Genomic DNA, 12,184 nt, shown 5'->3' on the forward strand with positions numbered 1-12,184 from the left:
GGCAGGTGAATCACCTGAGGTCAGGAGTTCGAGACCACCCTGGCCAACATGGTGAAACCCCTTTCTCTACTAAAAATACAAAAATTAACTTGGTGTGGTGGTGCACACCTATAATCTCAGCTACTCGGGAGGCTGAGGCAAGAGAACTGCCTGAACCTGGGAGGTGGAGGTTGCAGTGAGCCGAGATTGTACCACTGCACTCCAGCCTAGGCGACAGAACAAGACTCTGTCTCAAAAAAAAAAAAAAAAATCATATTAGTAATTTTTTTAAGTGTAAATAGTTTAAATACACCAATTAAGACAGATTGGCAAAGGGGATTTTTAAAACACAAACCAACTATGTGCTATCTACAGAACACTGACTTCAAACATAACAACATAGGTAGGTTGAAAAAGGATGAAAAAAGATATATGCGTCTTGGTTCATTTTCTGTTGCTTATAATGGGATATCTAAAACCGACTAATTTATAAGAAATAAAACTTATTTCTTATAGCTCTGGAGGCTGGGAAGCCCAAGGTCAAGAGGACTCATCTGGTGAGAATGTTCTGGCTGGTGGGGACACTCTAGAGAGCCCCAAGGCAATGCAGTATATCACAAGGTGAGGGGCTGAAGTGCGAATGTGCTTGCTTAGGTTTCTCCACCTCTTCCTGTAAAGCCACCAGTTTCCCTCCCATGATAACCCGTTAATCCATTAACCCATTGATCCATTCACTAGGGCAGAGGCCTCATGAGCCAGTCACCTCTGAACGGTCCCACCACTCAATACTGCCACATTGGGAATTACATTTCAACATCAGTTTTGAAGGAGACATTCAAATCACAATAGCAAACAAACATTGATTTTTTAAAAATCAGGAGTCACTATCTTAATATCACATAAAGTAGACTTCAGAAAAAAAATTACTAGAAAAAAAGAGATATTGTATAATGATAAAAGAATCAATCCACCAGGAAGATAACAATCCCAAATATATATGCACCAAACAACAGAGCCCCAAAATACATGAAGCAAAAACTGAGCTGAAAGGAGAAGTAGACAAATCCACAGTTGCAGTTGGAAATACATAGAAATTAGATAGAAAATCAGTAAGGACATTTATTAGGCCATTTTTGTATTGCTGTAAAGAAATAGCTGAGACTATGTAATTTATAAAGAAAAAAGGTTTAATTGGCTCACAGTTCTGCAGGCTGTACAGGAAACATGGTGCCAGCATCTACTTGTGGTAAGGGCCTTAGGAGGCTTCTAATCATGGCCGAAGGCAAAGGAGGAGCCAGTGAGAGAGGAGGAGCAAGAGAGAGAGGAGGGAGATGACACATAGGCTTTTTTCTTTTTCTTTTTTTTTTTTTTTTTTTTGAGACAGGGTCTCATTCTGTTGCCTAGGCTGGAGTGCATTGGCGTGGTCACAGATCACTGCAGCCTCTACCTCCTGGGCTCAAGTAATTCTCCCACCTTTGCCTCCCAAGTGGCTGGGACTATAAGCGCATGCCACCACGCCCAGCAAATGTTTTCGATTTCTAGTGGAGACGAGGTCTCAGCATGTTGCCCAGGCTGGGTCTCAAACTCCTGAGCTCAAGTGATCCTCCTGCCTCAGCCTCCCAAAGTGCTGGGAATATAGGCATGAACCACCATGTCCAGCCAATGCCACAAACTTTTAAATAACTAGATTTCATGTGAACTGAGAACTCACTCATCACCAAGGGGATTGTGCTAAACCATTCATGAGGGATCTGCTCCCATGATCCAATTCACCTCCCACCAGACCCCACTTCCAACATTGGAAATTACATTTCAGCATGAGATTTGGTGGGGACAAACATCCAAACAATATCAGACATGGAAGAACTGAGCAACACTATCAAACAGGATTTAATTGATGTTTATCAAACAGCCTATAGCCAACAACAGCAGAATGCAGTCTTTTCAAGTGCCTATATAATATGAATCAAGACAGACCATATCTTGGGTCATAAAGCAAACCTTAACAAACTTAAAATAATTAAAATCATGTAGAGTATATTCCTTGACCATAATGGACTTAAACTAGAAATCAATAACAGAAAGACAACAGGAAAAATCTCCAAATGCTTGGGAATTAACCAACACACTTCTAAATAATTCATGAGTAAAAAACAAAGCCTTAAATAAAGTAAAACATACATAGCCAGGCGCGGTAGCTCACACCTGTAACCCCAACACTTTGGGAGGCCAAGGCAGGTGGATCACCTGAGGTCAGGAGTTGGAGACCAGCCTGGCCAACATGGTGAAACCCTGTCTCTACTAAAAATACAAAAATTAGCTGGGCATGGTGGCAGCCCCTGTAATCCCAGCTACTCAGGAGGCTGAGGTAGGAGAATCACTTCAACCCAGGAGGCAAAGATTGCAGTGAGCCAAGATCATGCCATTGCACTCCAGCCTGGGTGACAGAGCAAGACTCTGTCTCGAAAAAAAAAAAAAAAAAAGTATATAGAGCTAAATTCAAATGAAAATACAACATGTCAAAATTGGTGGGATACCTCTAAAGCACTGCTGAGAAGAAATTTTTATTTTTATTTTTTAGATGGAGTCTCACTCTATCGCCCAGGCTGGAGTGCAGTGGCGTGATCTCGGCTCACTGCAACCTCCACCTGTTGGGTTCAAGTGATTCTCCTGCCTCAGCCTCCTGAGTAGCTAGGACTACAGGCTCCAACCACCACGCCCAGCTAATTTTTTGTATTTTTAGTAGAGAATATTGCCCACTCTGGTTTCAAACTCCTGAGCCCAGGCAATCCGCCTGCCTCAGCCTCCCAAAGTGCTGGGATTACAGGCATGAACCACTGCGCCCAGCTGAGAAGAAAAGTTATAGCATTAAATGCTTACATTAGAAAGCATGATAAGATTTATATCAATAATCTAAGCTCTGACCTCAAGAAACCAGGAGAAGAAGAGCAAAATAATCTCAAAGCAAGAAGAAAGAAGGAAATAAGAATAAGAGCAGAGGCGGGGACATGGTGGCTCCCGCCTGTAAACCCAGCACTTTGGGAGGCCAAGGCAGAGCCAAGATAACGCCACTGTACTCCAGCCTCAGTGACAAAGAGAGACTCTGTCTCAAAAGTTAAAAAAAAAAAAAAAAAAAGCAGAATTCAATGAAATTGAAAAGGGGGCCAGGCACCATGAGCTTATGCTCATAATCCCAGCACTTTGGAAGGTCAAGGCAGGTGGATCACTTGAGCCCAAGAGTCCAAGACCAGCCTAGGCAACATGGCAAAACCCCATCTCTATAAAAAATACAAAACTTAGCTGCACATGATGGCATGTGCCTGTAGTCCCAACTACTCGGGAGGCTGAGGAGGGAGGATCACTTGAACCCAGGCGGTCAAGGCTGCAGTGAGCCAAGATCATTCCACAGCACTCAAGCCTGGGTGACAGAGCAAAATCTTGTCCAAAAAAAAAAAAAAAAACAGTCTCCATGCCCAGATAGTTAGATAGGTTCACTAGAGTGTTCTCCAAAACATTTAAAGAATTAACACCAATTTTATACGATTTCTTCCAGAAAACAGAAGAGTTGGGGACACTTCCAAACTCATTTTATGAAACCCCGAAATCATGAACAGACAAAGACAGTACCAAAACATAAATAAATAAAAATAAAACTATGAGCCAATATCTTATAAACTAAGACACAAAACTCCCCCACCAGCCAGAAGAGTCTTACCAAATGCAACCCCTCCAACTTGGACTTCTCAGTCTCCATAAACGTAAGATACAAGTTCCTTTTCTTCATAAATTACCCAGTTTCAGGGATTCTGTAGAAGGAAATCAAAATATTTTACCCCAGATATATTAGATGTATTTGTTTGACGTATTTTGAAATGGCTGCCTCAGGGCCAGCAGGCTGAGGTAGCCTTGCAAAACTGTCTTTTGGGGGCAACTCTTGCATCTGTAGAAAATCTCCCTAAGGCCAGGTGCAGTGACTCACGCCTGTAATCCCAGCACTTTGGGAGGCCGAGGTGGGCGGATCACCTGAGGTCAGGAGTTCGAGACCAGCCTGACCAATATGATAAAATCCCGTCTCTACTAAAAATACTAAAATTAGCCAGACGTGGTGGCATGCACCTGTAATCTCAGCTACTCCTGAGATAGGAGAATCGCTTAAACCCAGGAGGCAGAGGTTGCAGTGAGCCGAGTTTGCGCCACTGCACTCCAGCCTGGGCAACAAGAGCGAAACTCTATCTCAAAAGAAAAGGAAAGAAAAGAAAATCTTCCTAAATGCCAGGCCTTCCCTTTCTAGCCCTTTCCTGGATCGCAGAGAGATTAACGCACTCTGACACTTTTAAAGGTCTGAATAGAGCCATTTACCATCTATTCTCTCTGAGTTCTGCTACCTGTAAGGCTTCATCTGCATAACAAGCCCACCTCTGCCAGCCAGGCCGCTTCCTTTCTCCCTCCCAGGACCTGTTTTTGCCAAGATCCAAGCCCCCTCTTTTTTTTTTTTTTTTTTTTTTTTTTTTTGAGACGGAGTCTCGCTCTGTCACCCAGGCTGGAGTGCAGTGGCCGGATCTCAGCTCACTGCAACCTCCGCCTCCTGGGTTTACGCCATTCTCCTGCCTCAGCCTCCCGAGTGGCTGGGACTACAGGCGCCCGCCACTTCGCCCGGCTAGTTTTTTGTATTTTTTAGTAGAGACGGGGTTTCACCGTGTTAGCCAGGATGGTCTCAATCTCCTGACCTCGTGATCCGCCCGTCTCGGCCTCCCAAAGTGCTGGGATTACAGGCTTGAGCCACCGCGCCCAGCCTGCTCCCTTTCTTATTATAACTGCAAGATGGTATGGAAGCTTCTATACCTTATTGGGAGGTGGAGTCTTCGTTCTGAAGGCTCCCATGGATACACCAATGTGTATGCCTTTTCTCCTAAATGTGTGTGCCTTTTCTCCCATTAATCTGCCTCATGTCAGTGATTGTTCAGCAAACCTTCAGAGGGCAAAGGGGATGTTTCCCCTGGGTTCCCCTACACTGTTAAAGCAACAGAAAATGGGCTAGTCTGGGAGACAGAGATGGAAAATAAGCACATGATGAAAAGATGTTCAACACCATCGGCCATTAGAAAAATGCAAACGGGCCAAGCGCGGTGGCTCCTGCCTGTAATCCCAGCACTTTGGGAGACAGAGGCGGGCAGATCACCTGAGGTCAGGAATTCAAGACCAGCCTGGCCAACATGGTGAAACCCAGTCTCTACTAAAAATACAAAAAGTAGCCAGGCACGGTGGTGCATACCTGTAATCCCAGCTACTCGGGAGGCTGAGGCAGGAGAATCGCTTGAACCTGGGAGGCAGAGGTTGCAGTGAGCCGAGATCGAGTCACTGCACTCCAGCCTGGGTGACAGAGTGAAATTCTTCTCAAAAAACAAAGAAAGAAAGAAAAATGCAAATGGAGACCAGAATAAAATGTCACTACACATTTATTAGAATGTTCAAATAAAAAATCGGGATAATACCAAATGCTGGCACAGAAGCAAATAAACTGGACTGGAAAATGGTATAGCCAGTCTGCAAAATAATTCAATGGTTTCTTATTGTCGACAAAGAGTCAAACTGTAAAATATTTGAAGAGATTTATTCTGAGCCAAATATGAGTGACCATGGCCCATGACACGGGCCTCAGGAGGTCCTGAACATATTGCCTAAGGGAGTCGGGATATAGGTTGGTTTTATACATTTTAGGGAGACATGAAATTTCAATCAAATACATTTAGGAAATAACATTGGTTCGATCCAGAAAGGCAGGACAAATTGAAGTGTGAGAGTGGAATTGCAGGTTATAGGTAAATTTAAAATTTTTCTAATTAGCAATTGGGTGAAAGAGTTATCAATAGAAAAGAATGCCTGGGTTGAGATAAGGAGTTGTGGAGACCAAGGTGTTATCGCACAGATGAGGTCTCTAGGTAACAGGCTTCAGAGAGAATACATTGTAAATGTTTCTCATCAGACTTAAGGTCTGTGTTGATGTGAATGCCAGAGACGTATAATGAAGCATGTCTGACCCCCACTTCCTATCATGACCTGACCAGTCTCTCAGATTAAATTTTAGAGTACTCTGGCTGAGGAGGAAGTCTATTCGATGATTGGGGGCCTTAGAATATTATTTTTGATTTACATTATAAACTACACATGTACCTATAAAACAACCAGCACTAACACTCTTGGACATTTATCCTAAAGAAATGAAAACTCATGCTCACACAAAAACCTGTGCACAGGGCCAGGTGTGCTGGCTCACACCTGTAATCCCAACACTTTGGGAGGCTGAGGCAGGCAGATCGCTTTGAGCTCAGGAGTTTGAGACCAGCCTGGTCAACATGGTGAAACCCCATCTCTACTAAAAATACAAAAAAAAAAAAAAAACCTTAGCCAGGCACGGTGGCACACACCTGTAATCCCAGCTCTTAGGAGGCTGAGGTGGGAGGATTGCTTGAGCCCGGGAGGCGGAGGTTGCAGTGAGTTGTGATCGTGCCTTTGTGCTCCAGCCTGGGCCACAGAGCCAGAACCTGTCTCAAACAAACAAACAAAAAACCTGTGCACAAATGTTCTTCCAAACTTATTCATAATGTAAACCAAAAATAAAATTCTAAGCCCCTCAACCAACTGAATGGACCCCTCCTCTCAGCCAAGGGCTTTCTAAAATAAACCTGAAACACTAGCTCAGGCCATCATGGAAGTGGGATGGTCACTCCCTTCTACTGATTCCAAGGCTTTAGATAAACTCTCAACCAATTGCCAATCAGAAAATCCTTCAATCAACCTATGACCTAGAACCCCACCCCATCCCACCCACCTCCACTTCCAGTTGTCCCGTCTTTCCCAACCAATGTACATCTTACACGTACTGATTGATGTCTTAAGTCTCCCTAAAACGTATAAAACCAACCTGTAGCCTGACCATGTTCTCAGGATCTCCTGCAGCTGTGCTGCAGACCATGGTCACTCACATTCGGCTCAGAATAAATGTCTTCAAATACTTTACAGAGTTCGACTTTCTTTGTCAACAATAATATTCAGAAGCCAAAAAAAAAAAAACAAACCAAAATTTCCTTCAGTGGGTGAATGGTTTAAAACTCTCTGGATAAGGCTAGGCACAGTAGCTCCTGCCTGTAATCCAGCACTTTGGGAGGCCGAGGCGGGAGGATCGCTTGAGCTCAGGGATTGGAAACCAGCCTGGGCAACATGCAAAACCCCAACTCTACAAAAAAAAGACCAAAAATTAGCCAGGTGTGGTGGTGTTACCGGTGACCGGCAGCTGAGTTACCAGTGGCGAATCCTGACGGGTCTGCAGCAACCTCAATTCTTGCCTCCTCAGAAGAAAGAATTCAACTGAGGGGCATAAGGCAGAAAAAGAGACCGAGGCAAGTTTCAGAGCAGGAGTGGAAGCTTATTGAAAAGGCTTTAGAACAGGAGAGAAAGGAAGGTGCACTTGGAAGGGGCCCAGGCAGGCAGCTTGAAGAACAAGTGCAGTGCTGAACCTTGCACCTGGGACTTTACAGGCTGACCCACCTCCAGCATCCTGCGCTCCTTTCCCATGATTCTTCCCTCAGGGCGGGCTGCCCGCCTGCAGTGCCCTCCTCACCCGTGGGAGGCGAGCACGCACAGTGGGTTTAGTAGCAAGTTGCATGCGTGTCCCTCTGAGGCTTTCTTCCCTTTTCTGGCGGAGGGCCCCTGGAAAATCACACTCAGCCATCTTGTCTCTTAATGCGCATGCCCAGGCGCACTCGCCCAATCCCTGAGACTTCATTGGAAGCCCTTTGTGCTTCTCCCACCTGCCTGCATTCAATTCACACTTTAATGTTAACAGCTGTGGATCAGCAGGAGCTTGTCTCGTTTTGGTGCCGGCTGCCGAATTACCATTTTGAGAAAGGCAATGTGAATATTGTCAAACCATCACCTGACATTTCTAGCGGGTGGGGGAAGAGTCCTCTCCTGCCCCACCCGTGCCTGTCTAATTACCTGTAACAGTGGCATGCCCCTGTGGTCCCAGCTACTCAGGAGGCTGGAGTGGGAGGATCCCTTGAGCCTGAAGGTAGAGGCTGCAGTGAGCCTACCTAAAGATCGTACCACTGCACTCCAGCCTGAGCAACAGAGTGACACCCTGTCTCAAAAAAAAAAAAAACAAAACAAAAAAACACCTCTGGATACTCTGGATACACACTCTGGATGGAGTGTACATCCATCCAGTGGAATGCTACTCAGCAATACGAAGTAGCAGCTATTGATCCACTCAACCACTTAGACGGATCTCAAGGCAACCGTGTTTACAGGAAGAAAGTCAGTAGCAAAAGGTTACATACTGTAGTATAGTTCATATATTGTATGATAACATTTTGAAAATGATCAAACTATAGAAATAAAGTACAGATTAATAGTTGCTGAGAGACAGGGGCGGGGTGCAGGAGGTGAGTGCAACTATAAAGGGCAGCCCAGGGAATTTCTTCATGGTGATGAAATACTTCCATATTGATTGTGGCGGCAGTCCGGTCATTCTATACGTGAGATTAAATCACAGAGAACCACACACACAAATGAGTACATATCAAAACTGATGAAAGCTGAATGAGGCCTGAAGTCTAATTACCAGGATGGTAGCCTGTCAGTTTCCTGAGTTAGCTATTGTACTACGGTTACATAAGTAGTCACACTTGAGGGAAGATGAGGAAGGGTAATGGCACTCTATGTACTGATGTTGCAACTTCATGTGAGTCTATAGTTATTTTATTTTTATAAATTATTTCTTCCATGATAGAACCCATGAGGGACTATTTTCAAACCAGTAAAAATGTTTCATAAATAATATCTGGCCATTTTCTTTTTTTTTCTTTTGTTTTTGAGACGGAGTCTTGCACTGTCACCCAGGCTGGAGTGCAGTCTTAGCTCACTGCAACCTCCGTCTCTCCAGTTCAAGTGATTCTCCTGCCTCAGCCTCCCAAGCAGCTGGGGTTACAGGCGCCCACCACCACACCCGGCTAATTTTGTACTTTTTGTAGAGACAGGGGTTTCACCATGTGATCCACCCACCTCAGCCTCCCAAAGTGCTGGGACTACAGGCGTGGGCCACTGCGCCCTGCGCCTGGTGTCTGGCCGTTTTCTAACCAGTCGAGTAATTTGTTGCACAATAAGCTACCTCACATCTTTCAGCAAGAAATACATTAAATTTGGAGAGTAAAGACATTACAGAATGAATTAGGATCCAATTAAAATTTGCTTTAAATATTTCTTTGGGGGAAAGGATACCACACTTTGACTCGATGAAGAGAAACATTTTCACAGTCCAGAGGTCTTTTTGTTTCGTTAACACCTATGATGCCCTGAATCCATAGGGAATAGGTTCCAGCGGCTCAGACTCCTTCCCACTGGTTCTCACACAGTGTGCTTCTCTGGGTGGAACAGGCTGGCACTTCAGTTGAACCCAGGCACCTTTCTCTTTGGCTTCTTTCTTTTTCTGATCATTTTCCTTCATGCATTTCAGGAAGTTATCTCGGCTGCACATTAATTCTCTTGGCAAGAATCTTGCCCCGAATGTGTTTGTTTACAACAATGCCAACAGCATGCTGGGTAACACTGTAAACTCTTCCAGTTTTGCCATGGTAACACTTGTGGGCATTCCTTTTTGAACAGTACCTTCCCTCCATGTCTACAATATCACCTTTCTTATAGATTCACATACATGTGACCAAAGGAACAACTCCATGTTTTCCAAGAGGTGTAGAGAAAATATATCGGGGGCCTCTCTTCTTCCCTTCTGTGTTAGTCATTTTGGAGAATTACTGGAAGATGGTGCCATCCGAAAAAGTTACAGTTACTTTATCTTTTTGAGACAGAGTTTCACTCTTGTTGCCCAGGCTGGAGTGCTATGGCACGATCTCAGCTCACTGCAACCTCCACCTCCCAGGTTCAAGCGATTCTCTTGTCTCAGCCTCCCGAGTAGCTGGGATTACAGGCATACGCCACCATGGCCGGTTAATTTTTGTATTTTTAGTAGAGACGGGGTTTCACCACATTGATCAGGCTGGTCTCGAACTCCTGACCTCAGGTGATTCATTCACCTCAGTCTCCCAAAGTGCTGGGATTACAGACCAACAACTAGTTGGCCGGGCGCGGTGGCTCAAGCCTGTAATCCCAGCACTTTGGGAGGCCGAGGCAGGCGGATCACGAGGTCAGGAAATCGAGACCACCCTCGCTAATACAGTGAAACCCCGTCTCTATAAAAATACAAAAAATTAGCCAGGCGTGGTGGCGGGTACCTGTAGTCCCAGCTACTCGGGAGGCTGAGGCAGGAGAATGGCGTGAACCTGGGAGGCGGAGCTTGCAGTGAGCAGAGATTGTGCCACTGCACTCCAGCCTGGGCGACACAGTGAGACTCCGTCTCAAAAAAAATAATAATAAATTACAAAAATGAAAAAGCAAGCCACAAATGGAAATTATTTCCAAAACATATACTTGTATCTAGAATACATATATACAGCTATTATAACATAGTAAGACAAACAGTTCAATTTTTTTTTGTTTTTTGAAAGAGTTTCTCTCTGTTACTCAGGCTGGAGTGCAGTGGTGCCATCTTGGCTCACTGCAACCTCCTTGCCTCCCAGGTTCAAGCGATTCTCCTGCCTAAGCCCCCCAAGTAGCTGGGATTACAGGTACGTGTCACCACACCTGGCCGATTTTTGTATTTTTAGTAGAGATGGGGTTTCATCATGTTGGCCAGGCTGGTCTCAAACTTCTGACCTCAAGTGATCCACCCACCTTGGCCTCCCAAAGTCCTGGGATTACAAACGTGAGCCACCAAGCCCGGCCAGTTCAATTTTTTTAAAAGGACAAAATTTTGAACAGAGACTTCACCAGAGATGCTCTACAGATGGCAAATGAGGACGTGAAAAAATAGTCTCACTATCATTAGGGAAATGCAGATTAAAACTTCAATGAAAACAAAAACTTCTATAAGATACCACTGTATCTCAATTTTTTTTAAAAGGACAAAATTTTGAACAGAGCTTCACCAGAGATGCTCTACAGATGTAAATGAGGGGCGGTGAAAAAATAGTCTCATATCATTAGGGAATGCAGATTAAAACTTCAATGAAAACAAAACTTCTATAAGATACGCATACTCCACTAGAAAGGCTAATTTTCATTTTGAGAGACAGGGTTTTACTGTGTGGCCCAGGCTAGAGTGCAGTGACAGAAACTTGCGGTAACCTGTAACTTCTGGTTTCAAGTGATCCTCTCGCCTCAGCTTCCAGAGGAGCTAGGGTATCCGGAGTTTGGTTCCTGCCACTGGGGGTTCATGGTCTTGCTGACTTTAAGAATGAAGCTGCAGATCTTCACAGTATTCGCCCTGAGTGTTACAGAACAGCTCTTAAAAGTGGCATGGACCCAAAAAGTGAGCAGCAGCAAGATTTATTGCGAAGAGCAAAAGAACAAATCTTCGACAACATGGCAGGGGACCCGAGCAGGTTGCTGCTGCTGGCTTGGGGGGTGGCCAGCTTTTATTCTTATTTGTCCCCACCCATGTTCCGTTTCTGTCCTATCCGAATGTCCTTTTTTCAATCCCTCCCTGCGATTGGCTACTTTTAGGATCCTGCTGATTGGTGTGTTTTACAGAGCACTGATTGGTGCATTTTACAATCCTCTTGCTAGCTACAGAGCACTGATTGGTGTGTTTTGCAATCCTAGCTACAGAGTGCTGGTTGGTGCATTTTACAATCCTCTTATAAGACAGAAAAGTTCTCCAAGTCCCCACTCGACCCAGGAAGTCCAGCTGGCTTCTCCTCTCACTAGGACTACAGTTGTGTGGGCTAATTTTTCATTTTATTTTATTTACTTATTTTTGTTTTGTAGAGACAGGGTGTCGCTATGTTGCCCAGGTTGTTCTCCAACTCCTGGCCTCAAGGATTCTCCCATCTTGGCCTCCCAGGCACTGAGATTACGGGCATGAGCCATCATGCCGAGCCCCAGAATAGCTAAAATTGTAAAAGCAAAAGTGCAGCAAAACAGTGAGTCTCATACCTTGCTGGTGGAAATGAAAAATGGTAAAATTATTTTTGGAAATCAGCTGGGCAGTCTTTTAAAAAGTTAAACATTTACCTTTCATATAATCCCACCTTCCCATTCCTAAATATGTATCCAGGAGGAATGAAAATCCGCATCATGCAGGAAGCATGGG

At 44.6% G+C, this 12,184-nt stretch overlaps 1 long non-coding RNA gene across 1 annotated transcript; it reads right to left on the bottom strand.

The window, feature by feature from the left end:
* Window positions 1-239: 239 nt before the first annotated feature.
* Window positions 240-7,730, bottom strand: LOC108581775. The gene is made up of 3 exons (XR_001894555.3): window positions 7,525-7,730; window positions 3,695-3,785; window positions 240-1,245 (listed from the first exon to the last, which is right to left on the bottom strand). It is a non-coding gene; the product is annotated as an uncharacterized LOC108581775 (long non-coding RNA).
* Window positions 7,731-12,184: the final 4,454 nt, after the last annotated feature.

This window comes from Papio anubis, chromosome 10 (assembly GCF_008728515.1).
Source record: "Papio anubis isolate 15944 chromosome 10, Panubis1.0, whole genome shotgun sequence".
NCBI lineage: Eukaryota > Metazoa > Chordata > Mammalia > Primates > Cercopithecidae > Papio > Papio anubis.